The sequence below is a fragment of the Erithacus rubecula genome, assembly GCF_903797595.1.
Source record: "Erithacus rubecula genome assembly, chromosome: 1".
Classification (NCBI taxonomy): domain Eukaryota; kingdom Metazoa; phylum Chordata; class Aves; order Passeriformes; family Muscicapidae; genus Erithacus; species Erithacus rubecula.
Genome location: NC_136658.1, coordinates 50,501,731 through 50,525,165, shown reverse-complemented (window position 1 = coordinate 50,525,165; position 23,435 = coordinate 50,501,731).

Genomic DNA, 23,435 nt, shown 5'->3' with positions numbered 1-23,435 from the left:
AATTATGGGCATTGACTATGGACTATTGCAAATGGAGAAGCTTAAAGATATTAGTATGTTTCTAGAAAACAAATAACAGGAATTTGTAGGAAACTAGATACAGTGTATTTTATTGAAGATGAAATAATTCTGTGTGGTTTTTTAATACTATACTTCCTTACAGCAAATTCCCCATATCATTTCATGACAATGCATTGGCCATTTCTGGTAACTAGTAGTAACTACTAGCTTTTACAAGGCAACTTTATGTTTAAAATACAACAGAATGCATAGATCTGGATTATTATTTGTATCATTCTTTTCTGTCTTTATCCATGATGAATCATATGTAATACCGAAGAGTATTTTATTTTGGGAAACATTACTGTAAACAGAAAGTGAGGTAATAAAGCAACAATTAGAGAAAAAGATAAAAGACTCACTAAATCACCCAATGCATTGCACTGCTGTTGTACCACTGGTGCCTGAAAGGCTCTGAACTTTTTGTTCAGAGCAATATTAATAGTCCTGAACAAATCAGTTTCTGTGACTGCCACAAAAAGTTAGCCCAAAGATTGATTTTTCTTTATCAGGAAATTTTGTACTCTTCATTCTATTTTTTCTGCCCTTTGTTTCACTCTGTTATTCCATATTGACCTTCATTTATCACCCTACATCATTCCACTTTCTTCCTTGAATGTTGTCTTCTGAATATTTGTAGATGCTACGTCTTACTCTTTCTTCACATTTAACTCCTCAGAAGTCATTGTTTCTACTTCACTGATAATGATTATTTTCTTGTACTCTGAACTCTGTCTAAATTGTCAGTGTCATTCTGGAATGAGGTGGCAAATAGAAGAATTCAGCTGGAGGAAATAATTTCAGTTCTATGTTAGAACAGCCATCAGATCACTGAGGGGCCAGAACATCTCCTGTATGAAGAAAGGCTGAGAGACCTGCATTTGCTTGAGAAAGGAGTCAACCTCCAGAGATTCCTCCCAGCCTCAGTCATTTTGTGATTCTGTGTTTCTATACCTTTATAGAAGATGATAAAGCATTATGTCCTTTTTCTTTTACAAATCTTGTACAGGCCTTGAAGATTTTTTTCATGTTTCTTCATTCCAGATTTTTCATTCCTATTTTTGTACTGAATATTTAGAACTAATTGTGCCCCATAATTTATAATTACATCCGAGTGTCTTCTATTCCGAAAAAAATATTATGTTGCTTTAATTTCTGATCTTTCACATTTCTTTAATTGTATTTCTGTTTCATTGACATTTTTAATGTTTTTTTACTTATCATTCACAAACTTGTATGACCGTGTTCTATTTCGCATGTGAAAACTGAGCTGCATTTCTCAGCAGAGAACCAGGCCAATCTTAAAATGTTTCTCCAAGAGCTACCAGCTGAGACTAGAGAAATGGGAGGAAACAATACCATGTCATCTTCTGCATACTCCTGATCTTTGGTTGTCCCAGGACCTGAATGCCAGTATGCACACAAAGCAATCATCAAATATTTTCTTTGGCAAGTTCAAGAAATGTCATCCTAATTGGAGACCCATAGCATGAGAGAGGAGCATGCTTCTTAGTAGAGAGATTTGCTACTTCCTTACTCTGTAAAATATATATATTTAGTTGACAAATTTGTCAGTTCTTCGTGTTTTGTTTGTCTATCCATTTTCTTGACATTTAAAATAGGGAAGCTATCACACATGCAGTTTACTGTGCTTTTGAAAAACCCATAATTACCTGGCATACGTCTTGCAATGATGCATTCATTATTCTTTGTGATTTGGAACTATCTTTTTTTATTTTTAATTTCTATTTCTGTACTTATCTTCCCCACTAGTATATTGTTTAAATTTTTAAGAGCCTGCAGCTTGATATTACTTTTTATGTTCCAATCTAAATTGGCCTCTGTTGTCTTTATATCTCTCTTCAGAGTTCTCTGGATTACATTTCAGCTTTTTCTATAATCAACGCTGGTCTCCTGGAAAATGTTGCAATGCATTCTATCAAAAATCAGTGACAATTAAAATATTAGTGTTTGGAGACTCCTGCTCTGTTAAAAGCATTTTTATAAGCATGATTTCTTTGCCTTCTTTTCTTTCACCTGTTCTTACTTTCCCATATGCACTTGTCTGCTTTTTCTTTAGCTTGTAGAAATAATAATTGTACCAACAGAATTAGTGTTGCTTTTTAGTTCTTCAGTATTTGTCCATAGATATACTGGCTCCACAACAGGGAAAGACATAGGTCCTTGCAGACTCTTTCTGCACCTTAGTTTCTGTAGAAGAAAATTTGAACAAATTTTACAGAGGATAACCACCATATGTTAAAAAAGACTCTTCATTTTGTTTTTTCATGCTACTCTTTATGTTGCCTGAAATATACCATGATATATTGACGCTATGTCCTTTATTCTTCCTGGACATTATTTTACCCTTTCCTGCCTAGTTGACTGTAAAATATATCAGTTTTACTTTCTAGAATATATTTATTTATTTATTTATTTATTTATTTATTTATTTATTTTTAAGATCCAGCCTATTTTTACTGCTACCTGTTATTCTTACTCTTCCCTTCTGCCTCACCTCTAATAATTTTATTTTTGGAGGGTGTCCCATAATACTGTCTTTTTCAGAAGCCTTGTAGTATATAATATAAACAAAGATAAAGTAAGATCTTTTAAGGCATTGATAAAATTTAGTAGAGGATATTTTACTTTTTTAAAGTACTCTTTTAAAGTAAAAATGCAGTATTTATTATTTAAAAAAGTTTTGAGGACTGACTGCTATCTCCACAACAGCCACTCATGTGAAATCTTTATCAATGTGTTGTTTCCCTGCTTTCCAGAGTTGTAAATGAATTTTCACTGTTGTCAAGGAAGAAAGCACAGTAACAATAAACTTACTGATGGCAAAAGACTGATAAGAAAGGTAAAGAGCAAAAGAGTAGAAAAGTCAGACTAAATGAACTTGAATTTTAATTTGATTTTATCATTATATGTATCACTGATGAGACAGCACAGAAAAAGTCTTCTGGAGTTGCCGTTTGTGGATAAATATCAGTCATTCTCTCTAGCTCAGTAACTGGGAATTGATGAGAAATTTCTTTGTATTGTTTCAATGCATCTAGGACCAGAAAACCAATACTAAAGTTTTTGCTCAGAAGTGGAAAAGGTAATAGTGAGTATAAACAGGAAGCCCAAGCAATCAGTTTGATTATAATAGTGAACAGGAGAAGCGCTGGATTTTTTTTGTATCTGCAAATGCATCATCATTTTTATGTATATACATGGTAAAGAAGAGTTTAATGGTTCCATGCTTCTTTTGAAAGAGCAGTGAGATGTCTCTATAGATGTTCTGAGTCAGCTGCTCTGATATTGAATATTATGAGAAAGCATAGAAGTTTAGCCTGAGGAATTATCAAAAGGACAAAGGCAGAAGCCTACAAAGTAATCTTCTGACAGTTCTTCACATCGAAGAGTATGAAGTTAGACCACTTAGTTCTGAGTCACAGAATCACAGAATCACAGAATAAACTTCTTTGGAAGGGACCCTCAAGATTTATCGAGGTTCCACTCCTGCACAGCAACATCCCCAAGAGTTGTACCATGTGCATGGGAGCATTGCCCAAACTCTTCCTGAGCTCTGTGCTCAGGCTGTGCTGTGACTGCTTCCCTGGGAAGCCTGTTCCAGTGTTCAACCACCCTCTGGGTAAAGAAATTTCTTCCATTATCTAATCTAAACCTCCCCTGACACAGCTTCAGGCCATTCCCTCAAGCCCTGTCCTTGTCACCACAAAGAAATCAGAGCCTGCCCTTCCTCTTCTTCTCATGAGGAAGTTGTGACTGCCATGAGGTCACCCCTCAGACTTCTCCAGCCTGAAGTGACCTCAGCATCTTGTCATACAACTTTTCCTGAAGGCCCTTCACCATGTTTGCTGCCCTCCTTTGAATGCTGTCCAATAGTTTAGTGTCTTTCTTATGTTGTGACACCCAAAACTGCCCCAGCACTCGAGGTGAGGCTGCTCCAGCTCAGAGCAGAGCAGGACAATCCCTCCCTTGCCTGGCTGTGATGCTGTGCCTGATGCCCCCCAGGACAGGGCTGGCCCTCCTGGCTGCCAGGGCACTGCTGGATCATGTTCAACTTTCCACTGACCAGGACTCCCAGGTCCCTTATAGCAGCAGTTCTTTCCAGCATGTCATTCAGTAGTCTGTACATCCAGAGTTGCTCCATCCCCGGTGCAGAATCTGGCATTTTCCCTTGTTGAACATCATATGGTTTGTGATTGCCCTCTCCTCTAATTTGCCAAGGTCTCTCTGCAGGATGGTGTAGATACTTGCTGAGATTGAGGATTTGATCATATTTTGCCTATGCTGAGCTTGGACTGTAGGGTGGAGTGAGTTAAAAATACAGTGTTTCAATCTGCTTTATTCTACTCATTCTAAAACAAATTTTCCATCATTTCTCTATATCCACTTCACAATATGCTCTACATATTTCTATACTTGAAGGCTCATATTGCTTTAATATTAATTTGATCTTTGTGTTTCTTTCTAATTTACAGATTTCACTGCATTTTTTACTCTTTATTTACCTTATTTTTTTTTTATCTAGTCTATCTATTAGCCTGAATGGCTTACATACTGGTTCCCATTCTTGTCACCTTCTGTTTCTCTTGCTTTCACCAACAGAGGGTTGGGTTACGGGGCAGACTAAACATCCATGAATCCATAGGTCCTGGTGGGATGCACCCATGGGTGCTGAAGGAACTGACCTTCTAGACAACTGCTCTACAGAGATAATCCTGGGAGTCCTGGTGAATGACAAGCTGGCAACTAGCCAGCAATATGGCCTTGTGGCCAGGAGGGTGAATTGGGAAGACTGTAACCAGCAAGTCAAGGGAGATAATCTTGCCCCTAGCTCTGCTCAGCCCTAGTGAGGCCACATCTGGAGTGCTGTGTCCTGTCCTGGGTTCCTCAGTGCAAGAGAGACAAGGCGATACTGGAGAGGGTCCATTGGCAGCCACAAAGATGATGAGAGGTCTGGAGCATCACTTATGAGGAGAGACTGAGGGAACTGGGCTTATTTTATTCTAAAAAAGAGAAAACTGAGAGAGGATCTCAGCAATGTACATGAATATCTCAAAGGTGTGTGCTAAGAATATAATGCCAGACTCTTTTCAGTTGTGCCCAGGGGCAGGATGAGAAGCAATGGCTATGAACTAAAAGAGAGGAAATTTCACCTGAACACTAGGAAGAACTTCTTCACATTGAGGATGGCAAAGCATTGGAACGGGCTGCCCAGGGAGGTAATAGACTCCCCCTCTCTGGACATTCAAAACCCACTCGAACACATTCTTATGTCCCCTGCTCTAGGAGACCCTGCCTTGGCAGAGAGGTTTGAGTGGGTGAGCTCCAGAAGTATCTTCCAACCCTGACAGTTCTGTGCTGGTGTGATTCTGTGCTGGTGTGATTCTGTGCTGGTGTGATTCTGTTAATACCTTAACTCAGAAGCTTAAGCATTAGTTTTACCTTTTGTTTTCAATCCCTTGTGAAACCAGCAGCACCTTAGATACGGTTATTGTGTTTTGCTCAATAAAGATGAATTTAAGAATATGCTTAAAAGATATGCTTAATGAATGAACTGAGGTCCAAGATTGATTTAGAAATTCTTTTAGTGTTTGAAGCGTTTCACTATTAAAAATGGTAGACATTACTCTTATAGTGGTAGACTGTGTTTATATCTCAATTGTCTCTATGTATAAGTCAAAATTAAAAAAACCTGAATGTTCTAAAGTGAAAAATTATCCAAGTAGAAGAGATTGAGCAAAGGGAAGATGAAAAAATGTTACTGAAATAGGAATACTGTAAAAGGAAACTGCAAAAACAAGGCTGCCACTTCATAAATCAGTGGAGGCTGACTTTGAGACCTAGGACACAACTATATATAAGGAAAAAACAGAATAAAAATATATTTTGTCACAGAACTATGTTTTCCTTCCTAGTTTTCCCTTTTTTCCCCTTGTTTATTGACTACGCAATTTCATATTACTCTCTTAGAGTGGGAATTTTGGCTTACTCTCTGACAGAACTATGAAAACAAAATATTATATAACTTTCCATCTGAAAATATGGGAATCTTCTCTGAGTTTGAGCAACATGCAAAAACTGGCTTTCCAAGTTAAATTTGAAAATAAATTGAAGTATTGTTCCTGAATCCTCATGTGACTTGCACATGTGCCCCAGTATTGCTGAGTTGAAATCTGAGACCCTGATTAAGTGTAATACCCAGTTTTACATATATCAAGTTAATATGATGTTTCATATTATTATTACTGCTTCCAAAAAGCACAAATAATTCTGTTAGATTTTTCAAACTTTCCTGCTGTAAACCAGAACAGGGAAATAAAGGGGAAAGAAAAGCTTTCTTTAAAAACAAGAAAAACAACTACAAGCAAAAATATAAAAAATAAATCCCTCAATGTCGTGAATTTTCCCCTCCTGTAGGTTTGATTTCTGACAATACTCTGACAAAAATTTTCTAGTAGAATTACTGAGAGACAATAAATTCTTGTGGGAAAATTTTTGCAAGAATTCCATTTTAAATTAATAGGAGCACTGTGTCATATGTCAGAAACTATTTATCTTCTCAGTCATAACTATGAAACAAAAAGTTTTGAATCATCACAATGAATTGAAAAGAGGAAACACACAAAGTGGTCAATAATTCCCCAAAGTTACGCTGTGACATCAGATATGTTACATAAGGAGAAAGACCCTGAAAAATAATTGAATTTATTACTTCTTAGGAATTCTTATTGCAAATCCATCAGCTCTAAACCTTTCTCCAGATGCAGGCTACATATTTTTTTTCCTGGGTTTTGGTTAGTTTTTTGGTATTTTTTTCGTTTGGTTTGATTTTTTTTCCTAGTTAGTTAGTTAAAAATATGTCAGGTATTATGTTGAGTATTTCAGCTAATTAGAAATGCCTGATAATACAATCTAAAATAATAAAATGTGCACTGTCGGGCAAAGATGCCTGGTTTTACTGTCCTTCCAACTGTATGCTTTATATATTTGCAAAAGTAGCTTACAACTGCAGCAGCATAGAACTCATGATAATAAAAACTTTAGGGCTTACAAAATGTCATAAAAAGCTCATGGACTATTTCTAGAAAAGTAATGAATTATTTATGAAGCAACTTTCAGAACTAGGTTTTCTGTTCTGCTTCCATTTATATGTCTCAGGGTCATCAATTTCAGTTTATTTTAACATATGAAAGATAATCTTTCACTTTTTCACTAGAAAGTAATAAACTTTGGGCATAGTCAAAAAAAAATAAAGAAGAAGAAGAAGAAGGAGACAGCTGTTTATGATTTATATAGAGAAGAGATGGTTATTAATTAAACATACACATTTAAAAATTTTTAAGTGTCCACAGTTTCAAGACTGCTTAAAATTTGTGAGAGCCTAAATGATTCATTCCTGTTTCATCTGGAAATTAAAGCTGAATAAACAACTTGCAGCTAATACTTTTTCCTAGCAAAATCATCCCCTTCTTCTCTTTGAAAATTGAGGACAGTTTTTGGGTCCAGCAGTGGTTTGATCTTGGTGGGATTCCAGGTGTCCTCCAAGCTACTCTATCACTCCCCCTCCTCAGCAGGACAAAGGACAAAAAAATATTTGAGACAAAGGCAGCTTAACAAAGAAAAGGAAAAGCAACGCTGAGAAGCAAAGGAGAAAGAGTCTGATTTTCTACTTCCCCAGTCACTTTCTAGGAAGTGGGGCCTCGTTGCTCCAGAAGACAAATACCTTAATGACAAATACCTTACTGCAAAATGCCCACTCCACTCCTTCTTTGTCATAATGTTTCATGCTGGGCACGATGTCGTCTGGTAAGCAGAACCTCTCTGGTCAGCTTGGGTCAGCTGTGTTCCCTCTCAGCCTTGCTCACTCTCAGCTCCAGGCCATAGGAGGGCAAGTTAGGAGAGGCAGCAGTGATGCTGTTATGCACAACACTGCTCAGCCCTCGCCAAAACACTGGAGTGTTACCAGCATTCTTCTAGTTAACACAACGCACAGCAGAGTCAGTGCTGCTATGAGGGAAGTTAACTCCTTCCCAGACAGACTCAACACAGTTTCCTGGTAAGAGAAGTAAAAGGTTGCATGCTAGTGACTTCTGCCATATCAGCACATGAATAAAAAGGGACAGAGGACTGTGTACTAAAATGCTACTACTTCACATACTGTTGAATCAACCACACTCCATCCTCACAACCTAGAAATATCTTCAAAAATATTTATTCTTCTCTAGCAGAACTTTGGCACCAACAAGTGCAGAGATGTCTCCATCAGACACAGGCCAAAGAGTTAAAACTGATCAAGAAGGTGTGTTCACCGTTGAAATGTTAGCTTCTCCATGGATGAGGCAGTTTGCAAGTTGTGGCATTGAACCATCCAAGGAAAGGTAATGAAGGAATGGAGGACAAGGAGAGCCTGAGTTGGTGGAGAGACTCTCTGTGTTTGTGAACTGAAAGAGCAAACTGGTCAGCTTCATAATGGGAGGGGTAGGAGGGTTTCTATTTGCATTTTAGTGCAGACAGTTATCTCAGATCATCTGTCTAAATTTCCCTTTATAGTACAAGAGAAGCAATTACAACTTCTTCATCTCAACTCATGTCATTTTAGGGGCATCAGCTAAATTTGATCAGATGAACTATGCAACAGATGCACATAAATATGTTTCTCTCAGATGAGCAGAAATGGAGCTAAGGGCAGACACCTCAGCTGTAGATATTTAAAGACAATTAAGATGAATCCTGCTGGGGTCTTCACCTTTAGAATATTCACAAACTCAAAAGTCATCTTTTAAGATTGGATCAAAATTCTTGACTAATAATTGCCAGCAATTGTGAAAATTGTAGCAAATGGTCATGAATCATCGGTTGCTGACTACTGTTGAATCACTGCACATGTAAACAACATGTTGTTTACCACTTCTGGAAAGACCAATTCTTCATATCTAATCAAATAATTAAAAGTTTAAGTAACAAAACAATGACGATAACTCACTGAATAATGTCAATTTTATGGGGTAAAACTCCTGGTATGAGATGACTAAGCTAAAATCATTGGCCAAAATTTTTCATGGGACTCAAATCATTTTCACCTATCTGTATCTGTCGTAATGAGAAAGTATTAGATTATACATCACTGAGCAGGATGCAGAAACAAGCTGAATTTTCTAGCTCAAACACTGAATTCTTTGCCTCAATGGTACAGTTATTTACCTACATCTAGCTACATTCTAAAGCCATTATCAGAAATGAAACAGCAGGGAGAGGAAGGAGAGAGGGAGAAGCAGCCAGAAGTTAAAATGCTATTGCTAAGCTTAATGTAGTCACCTTTCCTGCTCAACACAAGATAGAATTTCTCCAAATAAATATACATTTTTTAACAAGAAAAGCAAACTGGACTTAGTATGAATCAAGGATTATCACAGGTTGAAAGGGACCTGCTTGTTGCAGTGGGGCTGCTCTCCAGCCTGTCATCTCCCAATTTATATGTACAACCAGAATTACCCTGCCCAAGATGCAGAATCTGACATTTTCTCTTGTTGTATTTCAGATGGTCATAGAATTACAGGATCATAGAATCAAGGAATCATAGAATGGTTTGGAAGGGAACTTAAAAGTCATCTAATTCCAACCACCTTGCTATGGGTGGGGATGCCACCCACTAGATTAAATCATTGTTAAATGCCCTAGTTTACCCAGATCTCTCTGTAAGGCCTCTTTACCCTTGAGGGAATACATAGCTCCTCATAATTTAATATCATCAGCAAAGTTCCTTAATATACATTTTGACTCTAGTGTCCAGACAATTTACAAAGGAAAGAGAAATAATAAGGGAATTAAAAGAATTAAGATAATTTTTTTCTTGACAAATATTATTTTTAAATTCCATGAAAAATGAAAGTTTTAATATTTTGGTTGAAGAAAACAGAAGAAAATTAAGTTAATTTATAAATTTTATTACAGGTGGTGTTAATATCATTTAATATAACATTGACTTTACTGAATTTCTTCAGTTATTTCTGTAGTAGTTTGACAATACATACTATTTCAAATCAAAAATAAGCCTTTACTATGACTCTTTTTTAATACTGTGAAGGATGTGACAAAGGTTCTGTTTCTGTCTGAGGCTGCCTTCCTATATTGAAGTCTTTACTCCCAAAATGAGAGAATATAATACTATATAGGGTAGGTAAGCCACTTCAGTGTATGGAATCCTTAATATCAGATGATACGTCTGCACCATCTTGAAGTTCATATAATCCAACATCTATAAACTGTACTTTGCTTTAGTGCTCTATTTGACACCCACTGCAACAACAGAGTGAAATCCATAAACTCAACAAGTTTGCTCTGTAATGCTACAATACCTTGTAATTACTTCAGACTGTTTCATCAATGACTGCAGAATGGTTCTTCACAGTATTTCTTTTTTAAATCCTGGCAGGCACATGGACGTTTGTTTTTAGTACAGCAGTTTAGGCTGTAGACAGTTTCTAAAAATCTGCATATTCAATCAGTATTTCTTCACTCTTTGATATACTGCCAAAATATCTCTGAAACATCACTATAGAATTCTAATGACACTGTCAACTTGTTGCATATAACTGACAGTTTTAACCTTTATGTTTTGAGAAACATTCAATAGTTTTTCCCATAACACTTCTCCAAAATAACTGGTTTTGTATTTATGGATGATGGGCTTCAACCAGCCTCCTGCATGCCAGGTTGTTCAAAGCTGCAAAATAACACACAGTTAAATAGAGAATTATATGACATATATTTCACCATCTGGCATAGCAGCATGATGGTTTTTTAGATGCTCTAAAATTATTTTTCAACCAAGAATATTTCATTAGATAGTTGTTTATACAGCCATGACACTCTTCATTATATGGAAGTGTGTACAAATAACACTAAAGTTCAAGCCATACATGCTTTAGGCACATCTACATAAAGACATTTAGTGATGACTCCAAAATACTTAATCTTTGTGGCAACTTAGTCCTGTAAATATTGTACCTACATTTAAATAACAGCATGCTGAAATCTGTAAGTTCAGTTTACAGGGAAAGCTTACAAGGGTGCAGCACAATTTCATATTCATAATGGTGATTAATATGTAGACTACAGGTAGGAGGTGATCCAGATTTTCTTGTACAATGTCTTTAATACATACCAGCTCTTCACTAACTCAGAATTTTTTCTATTGGACTTCACTCTTTTTACTTGTCTTCTGATATCATTCTTAGTTGGCAAGAGGAATTCAAAAGATGATATTGTTTAAAATTTTTGTTGAGGTAAGGTTCTTGGGTCACATGAATAAAGTAACTCCTTGAATTTAAACAGAGCTGTATCAATTCTGTCATTCACTTACTGAAGTAGTATATCTATTTATAAGTTTATTTTAATTTGCATTACCATAAACAAGGTTTTGCTTAGAAGTCCAAAACTAGAAACAGGTTGTCAGTGTTTTTCATTAGCATTACATGCTTTACTACAGTACAATTTGGGGAATTACAGACTGCAAAAAGTGGAATATGATAAATTGCTGGAAATGTTTTTTCATGGGATTTTAGTGATTTAAAATAAACTGGTATGACACTGCCAGACTGGCAGTTCTTCTCTCACTAGCTTTGCAGCAATGACTTCTAACTCTGAGTAGCCAGAGAGGAGGCTGAAGCCAAACAATAAAAAAGGACTATAATGGGGGAAGGAAGGTAAACTTTAGGCAAAAAGGCTTGAGTGGACAGTTGCTTTTGTTCCAGGAACCTGGTGTTCTGATGAGCCATTGGTGCTTGAACAGCTCATGACTGGCTGTGCACGGGGGAAGCCAAGTCATTTGAACTGTGAGTTGGCTGTCTGGGAAGGAAATCTGAACACTGATATGCTTGGCTGCCTGGCTGCAGTGTAAGGACTCCTTCGGCTCACCAAATCCATACACTGTATACAAATGGTTCTGAAAGCAAGCAAACGTGACAGGTTCTTATTGCCACCTCTAACCTTGTCAACTTCTTCAACTGGCAGATGGATTAATCCAATCAGTGTATTTTACTGGAGCCTAACATTGTGGGGGCAAGAGCAGTGCAACTGAATATACAAAATAAATCCTTACTGGAATTCTTGAATTATCAGGACAATAACCTACATTAACATTTCTGTGCAAAATTATGTGATAAGTGAGCAGTCAGGAAAAGTGAAAGCAGGAATACTTCAATTTTATCCCTTTTCTGCCAGAATGCATATCTTATTTCTGCTAAACAATCTATAGAAATATTTTCTGGTTGTCTACAGAAAGCTTCAGGTATTTTTATGTATCATTTAATAATCTAACAACCTATTTCCCCATGTGATGGGGAGATCAGATGGACTCAGTTAAAACTTGTAAAATTACCTACTTTAACTCTTCCAGGTACTTGGACTGAATCTGTTATGCTGTTGGCTTTTTTATCACCAGGCATTTGACATGCTCAAGTGTATGAATGCAATCAGCTAAGTGCTGCTTAATTTTTGACAGGATATGAACCAAAGGATCTACAGTTAGAAGCCATAGACTGTGCTTTAAGTACAGGGTAGTGTGGTTTCAGCTGCACCATTTTAGTGTAGACCAATTGTTTCTCTATAATCTGGAACCTTTAAAGAGAAAGTTCTCAATGCCCATACTGAGGTAACTGACATAAGTAAGAGTTTCAGCATTTAGTCCTCAATCCCAAATTATATTTCAAACTGTAAATTTTTGCTAACGGATTTGTCAAAATTCATGTGATGCAGGAAAAGAGAAAATACTGTGTAATTCCTTCTTCTGGCAAAAGGTCTTATGAACCTAGTGAAAATATCTGAGGGAAAAATGAAGTGATGGACATTTTAGCTAGAATATTATGGATTTATAAATATAAATCACAAAGCTACTATTCACAGCATGTCGACTTTCTGTTGATAGAACTTATCCTATTTGGGCAGAAGGGTGGGGCTGGAAAGGGGCAAAGCAATGGCCTACCTCCATTTCTGTGAACAAGCCACAATCTGTCCAGAGCTTGTTTTCCTTGGCTGAAGCACAGCTTTGCCTAGTAACTACTGTTACTAGACTGTGTTTCTTTCCTTGCTTTCAAATATTTTATCCAGCTCAGCACAAGCTTTAAGACCCTAGAGGGAGTTAAACTTCTAAGAGCTTTTGCAAAAATAAATGCCTCAAACCAAACAGCACCTCAATAGGTAAGTTATTTGAAATTGGTTTCTGTCAAAGAAAATTTCAGCTCTTAAGGTGAGCCAACATTTCAGAAATATCTTATATATCCATTGTCAAATTCAAATTAATAAATTCTCTAACACCTCTGTAAAACCTGAACAAATTAACTCTTGTTTCTGATCTGAGAGACTTTCAAATATTTTCCTTGACATTTGTTTCACCTTTTTTCATTTTGCAGAAATATAATTTTTTTCCTGCTTGCCTAATACACGTAGAATGCATACAATTGTTTTCATTGCATGAGTTTCAGAATCACTTCACTATTATTGTGAGTTTTCTCATCATCATTGAAAATGTCAGAATTTATTTGGGATAATATTAGTCAATGCTTCAAGAGCATAAAAGAGAACAACAGTTATTTTTTGTTCATGAGTTTTTTTCCTCCTGAGAAAGTAAGTTGAGTAAGTTGAAATATTTAGGGAGGAAATTTGTTCTTTTTCATGGTGATATAAGGATACAAAGTAATATTACTGAAAATAAGAGATATATTCTGCCTGAAATGCAAGCACAGGATAATCTGAACTACAAGAAGGCATTGAAGAACAATTCTTTTCTGCACAGGAGGTCAAAGAGACAAAGGTACTGCATGCTTTAACAGATCCATGCAAGAAAACCCTTCATCCGTTCCTTTGTGGGGAAGCCATCACCTCCAGTGTATATACAGGCAATCAGATGTAATTCAGGAAGTGGAAAGCTGCTTTTTCTCTGGCAAAGCAACTCAGTCATACAAGAGTAATGGTTTTATTCATTTAAAGGAAAAGAGGAGTCAGTCTTGCTCAGGTAATAATGAAATGCTTTTTTTTAATTCACTCTATTTACTTTGGCAAAAGCAATTAACATTTTCCAAAAGTGGAATGCTTCATCATAGATCAGAGAAAGTCCATGTGTATTTTGCAAAACATATTTGCAAAGATTGAACTAATCTAATCCACCTAGTTAAAAAAAAGAATTTGAAATTAATGTCTTCATAAATTTTAAAGTTATTATGCATTAGTGATTCGAGTTTCATTTTTGTAATTGTTTTGTGGGAAGCTGAATTAAGGAAAAATTATATATTTTGAACAAAATAAAAAAATTATACGCTTACATTTCTCTTTCTCAAAGTAGAATAACCTACCTTTCAATCACATTTATAGGTTTATAAAAAGTGTCCTGGATAATTAATTCCAAGGAAAACCATGTTTTGTATGATATCAGTATTACAAGAAAATCCAGAAAAGTGGAGCAAGTGAGCCCCCTTGTGTCCTGATTTTCATCTAATAAAACTGCCATTCAGAGGTTCTAATAAAATACCATAGAAATAATTACATTTTCTATAAGCAAGTATGACAGATAGTAAACAACCCTAAATGCTCATAAAATCAATATATAGATTTTTGGCATAAGTTAGCATATCTTGGTTTTACTCGTGGATTCAATAGAAATATATAGTTCTCTTCAGTCTCTAAAATTGAGAGTACCTCTCAGATAATTCATGGTCTAAAAAGTCTTATTGATTTTTGTAACTGAAAATTAGACCTATAATTCCTCTTTCAGAATATTTTGATGACAAACATAGTAATTTCTAGATGGATTCTTGAGTTCTTGAGTCTGTAAACTAAAACATTTCTTGTTAAAAATTTCCAAATATAAATTTCTGACTTTTGTGGATAAATTGTGCATGAAATTTTTCTTATATAATAAACATGATCACTGACTAAATGTCTCTTCACAAAATAATAATTAGCTGAAAAAATATATATATATATATAAATTATCTGACAACCACTATGGTAAAGCAGACTATCTAATAGAACTGCTGCATTTTTGGGGGTTTGGGTTGTTTTGAGGGGGATTTTTTTTTTGTTGTTTTTTTTAATGTAACTGAAGAGAGTTTGCTGTAGAGAAGCAGATAATCCATAAGCACTCAGACAGCCTCAGAGAGAAAGCAAGATCTCTGGAAGAGAATGAAGGGAAAAAGAGAGGAGAAAGATTAAAAAAAGACTGTCAGGCCCTCAAGACAATTCATAAGCAACAAGGAAAGGGAATTAATGACTTTGCAATTATACATAAAGGAGCAACTATCATCTTCTCTCAATTAAGAAAAAAATTATAAAATCCTAGTGGCAGTGAGAGATCAATGACTTAGTGCTAGTTAAAGATACAGATGCTCTAGATTCTTCAGCAATGTGATTTTCTCATGAGGGAATTGGAGCACAAGAAGAATCAGCCACTCTGCTCTTAGGAAAAATCTGTATCTCCACTAATCTTTTCTCTATGCTTTCGTTAAAATTAATTCTATGCAGACACAGCTACAGTAAGCCACAGGTGATAGATGCCTTTTGTAAAGCACAGATCTCAACAAGGTTTCACCTGCAGCATTAATTATCCCCTCCACACAATTTGAAAATTTTGGGATATTTTCAAAATTAAAACACTGTATTAATTCAGGGGATATTAGTAAAAGAAACAAGCAAACACCCAATACTCGGTTCCTAAGGCAATCATGCAAATATTTTGACTCATTTTTCATATTATAAAAACATTCTGATGAGAAGCTTGGCTGCTGTAACCACACAGACCTGCAAAAAACACTAATTTCAAACAGGCAGATCACCTGTTGTATCATGTTATCACCAATGTACCCAAATTTCACCTATAAACATCTTATAACTCAGTTGCAAAGGTTTGGAAGTGTAAGGCTAGATGAGAACAGAAAGACTGCCTCTGGATTAAGACATAAACTGAAGTTATTACACTGTGAGAATGGGAGACTTTCTTCAAGATTGCCTCTCATTATTAATGCTAGGAGCTATGCCAGGGTGAGGTTGCAGTCCCTGTAAGCTCCCTGGCTGTGCCCAGCCATGGACTTGGTGACACCAGCCCTATGGTTAATACTTTGCTCTTGCAGCTCTCAGAACCTCATTAGGGCATCAGCAAAACACCTCTCCTGTGAGTCAGGAACTTATCACTAGTCCAATTAATATTCTAACACCCTAAGAGTCCACATCATCTAATTATTACAGAAAGGCTCATTAGTCATCTTCTTACATCTTTTAAAGAGAAAATCCTTAGATTCTGCTATTTTTTCCCCTAGTATTGAGCTTCCCAGTCCAGTACTTCTTGGGGACACTTTATGCTGACCATTTCAGCTTTCCTCAGGAAGGCCAGGGTCCCCTGCAATGAGTGGGGCAAACACAGAGCATATGGCCCCATATTTGGGTCTCTGAAGGCACATTTCCCTCTCTGCCACATCCTTCTGGAAAGCCCTTGAGAGAGTGCACAAAGTGCCATTTCACCCAGTGACACAATGGGCAGATTTTCTCCCTGTTTGCTGGTAAGAGATAATTAGTTTGTCCTCCTAAAACTTCAGACTTTTTTACACATTATATTAATACCTTTGTTCCAAAGAGTCACACCTTGCTTTTATTCCTGTAGTTCATATCCTCAGGACTACAATTGCATTTGTACCTGCATGTCCATACCGGATCAGCCCAATAAACTTTCTCCATAAGTGGTCCCTCAAGGACTCCTATGAAGAGCAATATCTAAATAAATACATAATGCAGTTCCCACTGCTCTGGAGTCTAAGATTGTTTTCAGCTCCCAAACACCATCCATGGATTGAGCATTGGCTTAGACCAGTCAAATCTTTATAGCAACCAACATTTGATCAACCCTTGAATACTTGTCCAAACTTCTTGAACCTTGAAAGTTTGAATCTGCAATTCCTTGGCAGTGTTCCACAGGCTATGGACAGGCACTATCCTTCAATGCTTTTCTAGTCCTTGTCTAGAAAAGACAAATTATCTTTTACCCACCCTCTTCACCATGCTCATTTTTCTGTTCTTTGTCTTATGCTTCCAAACTGGGACAAACTTTAAAATACTTAAGTAGCTAAAAACTTTCTAGGTATTTAGAAACTATTGTGCATGTAAGTCATGTCACAGAAATCCCACTAGATGATTTGCTATATTAAACACCTATTGCCCAAAATGTGGAAAACAATGAAAAGCACAAATGTACTTCATTTCTATTAGCAGTACATCTTACTTTAAGCTATTAAAATGGAAAGGGCTTGCATCAGGCTGACTGTATTTACAATGTGACTGCATGGTTACTAGGATACGAAAAACAGTTCTTCTCAAAGAGAATATTGACCGATAATATTTCTGTGCTTCCTTTCACTGTGGAGCATGTTGTCTCTCCATATAATTTATAAATTACATTGATTTAAAACTGAAATAGAATCATGACCACTAGGTTATACCATGCCTTGGCCCTCATCCCCTATCCTTCCAACTATAAGTTACCTAGGAATTCTGATGACTGTGATGCCATTACAAAACATAACTGGTAGTGCTGTTTTGGAGATTAAATATAGTTTCCTTTTTTAAAAAATTTAGCCTGGGCAGATATTTAGATCTACACATTACCAATGTGGAGCCAAGACATAAAATCTAATAAAACTTTATTTTCCAGAGTTTGAATGGTTCTGTAGCCAGCATGTAACTCTCCCTGAGGCATCAGAAATCTAAAATCTGTATTTTGTAGTTGTACAGTACTTTGTATGCCCTTTTTATGACTCTAAATTAAGAATGATCTCATATGACCATTCCTTGTTTCCACAAAGAAGTATAATGTCTCAAATACTACATTTTAAATTCCATGCACATTACCTGTGTAAGTCTCATTAAACTTTCTTACTGGGATTTTTTTTCCTTCTTCACTTTTAAGCCTTTAATACCATGACGAAATACTAATATAATTCCCAGTAACAGACTTTAGTAATTGTCACAGAATTACACATTACTTAAATAATTATGCACTCTGGTAGTCCATCTAAACCCCATTATTCTCTGTATCACACATGTAGCTAAACCAATTTTTTTAAATCTCTTTCAGAAAAACATCACATAGACAATACCACTTTTTCTTTTCCTTAATTAGTTTTACAATCTTAATTGCACTACATTTTGAATAAAAAGGAATATATACAAGCTGATAAAATGTCAGTCATTAAGAATGTTTATAACAAAGTAAATACAAAAAAAAATCCTATTATATTTTTCTTCTATCAGAAAGTAAATTGAAAGGGTTTTTTTTTTCCAAGAAGTCACTAAACAAGCAGTGATAACATTTTCACTCCCTTCTTTCCTTTTCTCAATAAGGAAAGCAGTGCTTATTGGCCAAGGAATTTGACCTTTATACACTATGTTCTGTCCTAAATAGCAGAAATAACAGAAACTAAAACAGAAGCTGAAGACATCTGCAATGGCTGAATGAATTGATGGATATTTAGGCGTGCAGAAAACATGTTGGATTCCTGTGTGCAAAGAATATTAGCAATAATGCAATGTCCAGATGACAGCCACTGACAAGCAGAGTATTCAGGGGTCAATAGTGAGGCCTGTTTTTTCAACATCTTTATCAGTGAGCTGAACAATGACAGCAGTGCAACAGCAGAAAAGCTTTTAAGGGCACTAAACTGGGTGGAGTGGCTGACAAAATACATGACAAAGTGTCAATTCTTAGTGACCTCAGAAAGCAGAGGACTAGATCAACAGAAACGTCATGAGGTTCAAGAATGATGTTCCAGCTCCTTACCACAAAGACTTTGTGCTGGACTAACTTCAGTGAGTCTTTGTCAGACAACATGGTTCTCCAGATGCAGTCTCACCAGTGCTTAGTAGAAAAGGATTGTCTCTCCTGAAGTGATGGTAGCACTCTCCTTAATGCAGCCCAAGACACTTTTGGCCTTCTTTGCTATGAGAAAGGATTTCTGCTGTCCACCAGAACCCTTAAGTTCTCTGTAGGGCTGAGAAGTTCTTTCCAGACACTTGGAACTCTGAGAATCCTGGTGTCTGGAGTTATTCAACTCAGGAAGAAAACTTTGTTTTTCCCTTTGCTGAACTTCACAAGACTCTTTTCAGCCCATTTCTCCAGCCTGTCTAAGCCCCTCTGGATGACAGCACAACCATCCATCAGCTATTCCTCATAGTTTTCTATTATCTGTGAGAACTTGCTGTGGTTTTGCTCTGTCCCAGTATCCTGATCTTTAATTAAGGTATTGAATTATCGTGCTTGGTATCAATGCCTAGGCTATATAACTAGTTACTTGCCTCTGGCTGGACTTTATAATTCTGATCAAAACTAAGTGGATCTGGTTATTCACTCAGTTTTCAATGCACCTCACTGTGTACTTATGCAATTCAATTTGTCTGGTTATATTTGAGGATGTTGTAGGAAACAATGACAAATGCTTTTCTAGTCAAAATAAACTTCATCCAAAGCTGAATTTCATCTATTTCAAATGGCCTTTGTTCTTTCCAGAAGACACATGTTCAGTACTCTTTAGAAGTTTGGTTCTTTTATTGCCTTAAGTTTCTCAAACAAAAGTCAAGGCACTTCCATCAATAGGTAATTGAAAAAATTTTGAACAAGATATTATTTTACGTGCAAAAGATTTCAGAATTTGAATATTGGTATTACAATGAAAAAGTATATGCACCACATCTTAAGAAAAAATAGACCATTGTTGCCATTTATATATGTGAATTTATCAACAATTCAGGGTGTTTACAATCCCATTTATATTAAAAAAGAATACAAATTCACTTCTTGCTTTTCCTGTTTATCCAGATATAGATACCTTTCCAAAGGTCCAGCTCACTAAATTTCAGCAATTACCACCAAATCCTCTCCAGTTTAGGAATATACATGGGATGAGATTCCTGTGTTGACAGAAGGAGCCAACACTGGTTCCTACAGATGCTGTACACATTAAGCAGTGTGTAATTAATGTAGAATTCACAGTTGTGAAGTATGTTTGAGTTAAAGGACAAGTAGACAAATTAATGTAAGAAAAGGGCAAGTAGAAAAAGACAGTGGGCAAAATGGAAGGGCTTGCTCAGGAAAACAAGAAACCTCTGAAAAGCTGTACAATGTGCAGGGTCAGTCTGTACATCATCTGTCGATTACAATATTACCTTAAAAATCTACTGCCATCTCCAGTAATATCATTAATACTTCATATTTTAATCTTACCAGCATCATGTTTTATTGTTGTTGTTTTTAATAGAAGAAAAGAAAAAAAAGAAGAAACAAAAAGCAATAAGTGAGCTTGAATTGTTGAATTCAGCAGGACTACGCAAATACTACAAGTTAAAAATGTTCAGAAATAATGAATGGGATATGAGCCTTTCTCATGCTTAAAGCACAAGTATTTATTTTTTCAAAAGCTAATATAAGTAAAAAGTTTTATAACATCAAAATTCTACATCACATATAGATGGTACTTCCTTCTTATTTATTTAGCAGGAAAATATTTAATTTGACTTTAATTGAATATGGTTGTAACAGCAGCTCAAATCAGAAGTTGATTATATCACCTCTGTTGAAATCAAAAAGATTTTCCAAGGGCTAGTTCCACAGATGGCTGAACTCTGAGTGGTTTGTACTGCTGTGTTGTAGGAATTTTGAAAACAATCATTATTTCTTGTTACAATTCTGTGACAACATTTTACACTGCCTTCAAAATAAAGACTTTGGTTGTCAAGAGGTGATTTGATTTCATTTTCCAATTCATGTCCACATAATATTCCAATATAGCAGTCTCTTTTGAAAAAAAAGCCTCCATTTAGTTACTGTGAAATGCAAAATTATATGCTAATTATATATTGTGTATATCTATATGTCTATATATCCATATATCTATAGATCTATATATATTCTATATATCATATATTCTGCTATTTAAAGAGAAAAGTAAGAATGGTCAATGTCTTATGTTAGACATTAATTGATACCTGAAATCAGCACATATCTATATGGATTGATAAAAGAAGATAAATCATTAATCTGCAAGCAATGAAAGGTTGCTTATAATATAAACAAATCAATGAAAGATAAGACTTGTGTGTGAAAAGACAGGGGGAAAAACCCTATATTCTTTCCTAGTTTACCAATGAAAGTATTAGTAAAGGTAATGAATATGCAATTTATTTGCAGTTAAGCCTACTTAAGTCATTTCAACTTGTTAAAATGGCAATGTTTTTCATATTCCTTACTGCTGATATTACTTGTGCAGAAGGAATCATGGTAGTCTATTCAAACTTGGAGTCACAGAATCATTAGTGGGAAATAATTAGGCAGGTTATGCCTTTTTTGTCTCAATGAATTCTTTATACTTTGGTGTCACAGTTACTTTCATTGTCATTAATATCATTGCAAACATTCATTATTCATAAACTATTAAATAATAAGAAGGCTTCATTACACCACCAAGGCAAAACTCTTCACTTTAGTTACCAATCCAAGAATAAATCATTCTTGGAGAATTCAAACTTCATGATAGATTTTTCTATACAAAATATCAAAACTAAAGTAGCATTTGTAGTGCTATCCTTCTATTTTTTTTTTTTATTTTGTTCAGAAAATAACTAACTGCAGGAGCATTTTTGTAAAACAAAACAGATTTATATTTATATGTAATTCAGTGTTCTTTCTAATGGTCAGTTTCAACAAAAAATTTAGCTCAGCATTTATGATAAGCAAAGCTTAAGGAGTATGTTTTCTGCCAATCAGTGGCATCAGAAGCTTATGCTTCATGACTAAGGTTAATAAAGTAATTCTTACAAATACTCCAGTAATAGTTGAGCTTTCTAACTCAATATGAGGACCTCAACATCTAAATTTACATATGAATAAGCATGACATAAACTAGACTTATCTTGTAAATGTAACTTAACTGATCAAGGATAGTGTCTGGGCCATACTAGTCCATTTTACTCCTGAGATCAGATGTTCACTATAGTTGCTCTTTGTTCTGATAGGGGGGTGTAAATCAAATTGTAGTAGAGTAAATGCTGGTACACAGTCCACTTACTTGAACTTACACTGTTTATCATTCTTTAATTCTCTTTAGCATTTCCAGATGTAAAGTAAGTTTTTGATTGCAAGTGAACATATTTGGGCTCCTGTCTCCTAGATTTAGCTTTTTTATTGCATTCTAGGATGCTATTTACTACTCTTCAATGGCAACTTTAGTTTTTCTTGGCCTAGTAGGTCGCCTATATTTTCCTATAAGAGTCAAAATATGACAAAGAAGTCGAAAGGTATCACTAAATGGAACATTACTAGGGATTTGCATTTTAAGGATTTTTGGTTTGATCTCAATGACAGACACAAACTGCTTTTCTTATTATACAGATACTAAATTTAAAAAAAATATTTGAGAAAGAACCCTCAATGAAGCAAATATAAGAACACACTTGTTTCTTATGTGAATTCTTCATCTAAGTTAGGAACAGATTTTGTTTTGTTCTCACTTCATGGTACCTTCAATTTTGATTGTTCATCTGCAGAAGAAGTATAGGTAGTCCTCAGTCTTGATGATCTTTTCAGCCTGAACAAGATGTGTGCAAGCACAACCTTGAATCCTCCTTTTCTCCCATACTCAGGAGGAAGGAGCAATTTAACCAGACCTTACACTTCATGCTCACATTGATACTGGGGAATGAAAGGAATTGATATATGCACTGCTTTTTTTCAAAGTGGAGAGCAAATGGTTCCTTTCTCTGAAAGAGTGGTTATTAAATGCCCATGACCATAAAAAGATTCAAGGTAAATTGTCCCAAATAATTTAAACTTTCAGGAGAGGTAAGATTTCAAGGAAACCTGCGTACTTAGCATTTCTTCTTGGCTATCTCTGCTTCATCAAATACCTAGTAAGTAATTTGGACAAGAAATTCTCCTTATACACTGAATAAGTTACATAGGCAGCAGCATTTAGATTTTGGATTTTGGCTTCCAAGTTTAGAAAATGAAGCATCAATTAATTTGTCTTGGTGTCATCAACCTTTCTGTTACGGATAGTTGGTTATATTTTTTTACCCAGATTTATTTGAATACATTAAAGAAAACCAAGTCTACAGATGCAGTTAGCATTTTTATCAAATCAGTGAATGAAATTGTGTGTGGGAAAAAAAAGAAAACAAAATTACATTTTAAGTTAAGAATTTTCACTTCCAGCTGTATAATCACTTAGTGCAGTAAATTATGCAAATAATTTCCCCTGAAACAGACATACAGGTTTTCAATTTAAATGGCATAAAATTAAATAGGTTTTGATTATTCAAAATCC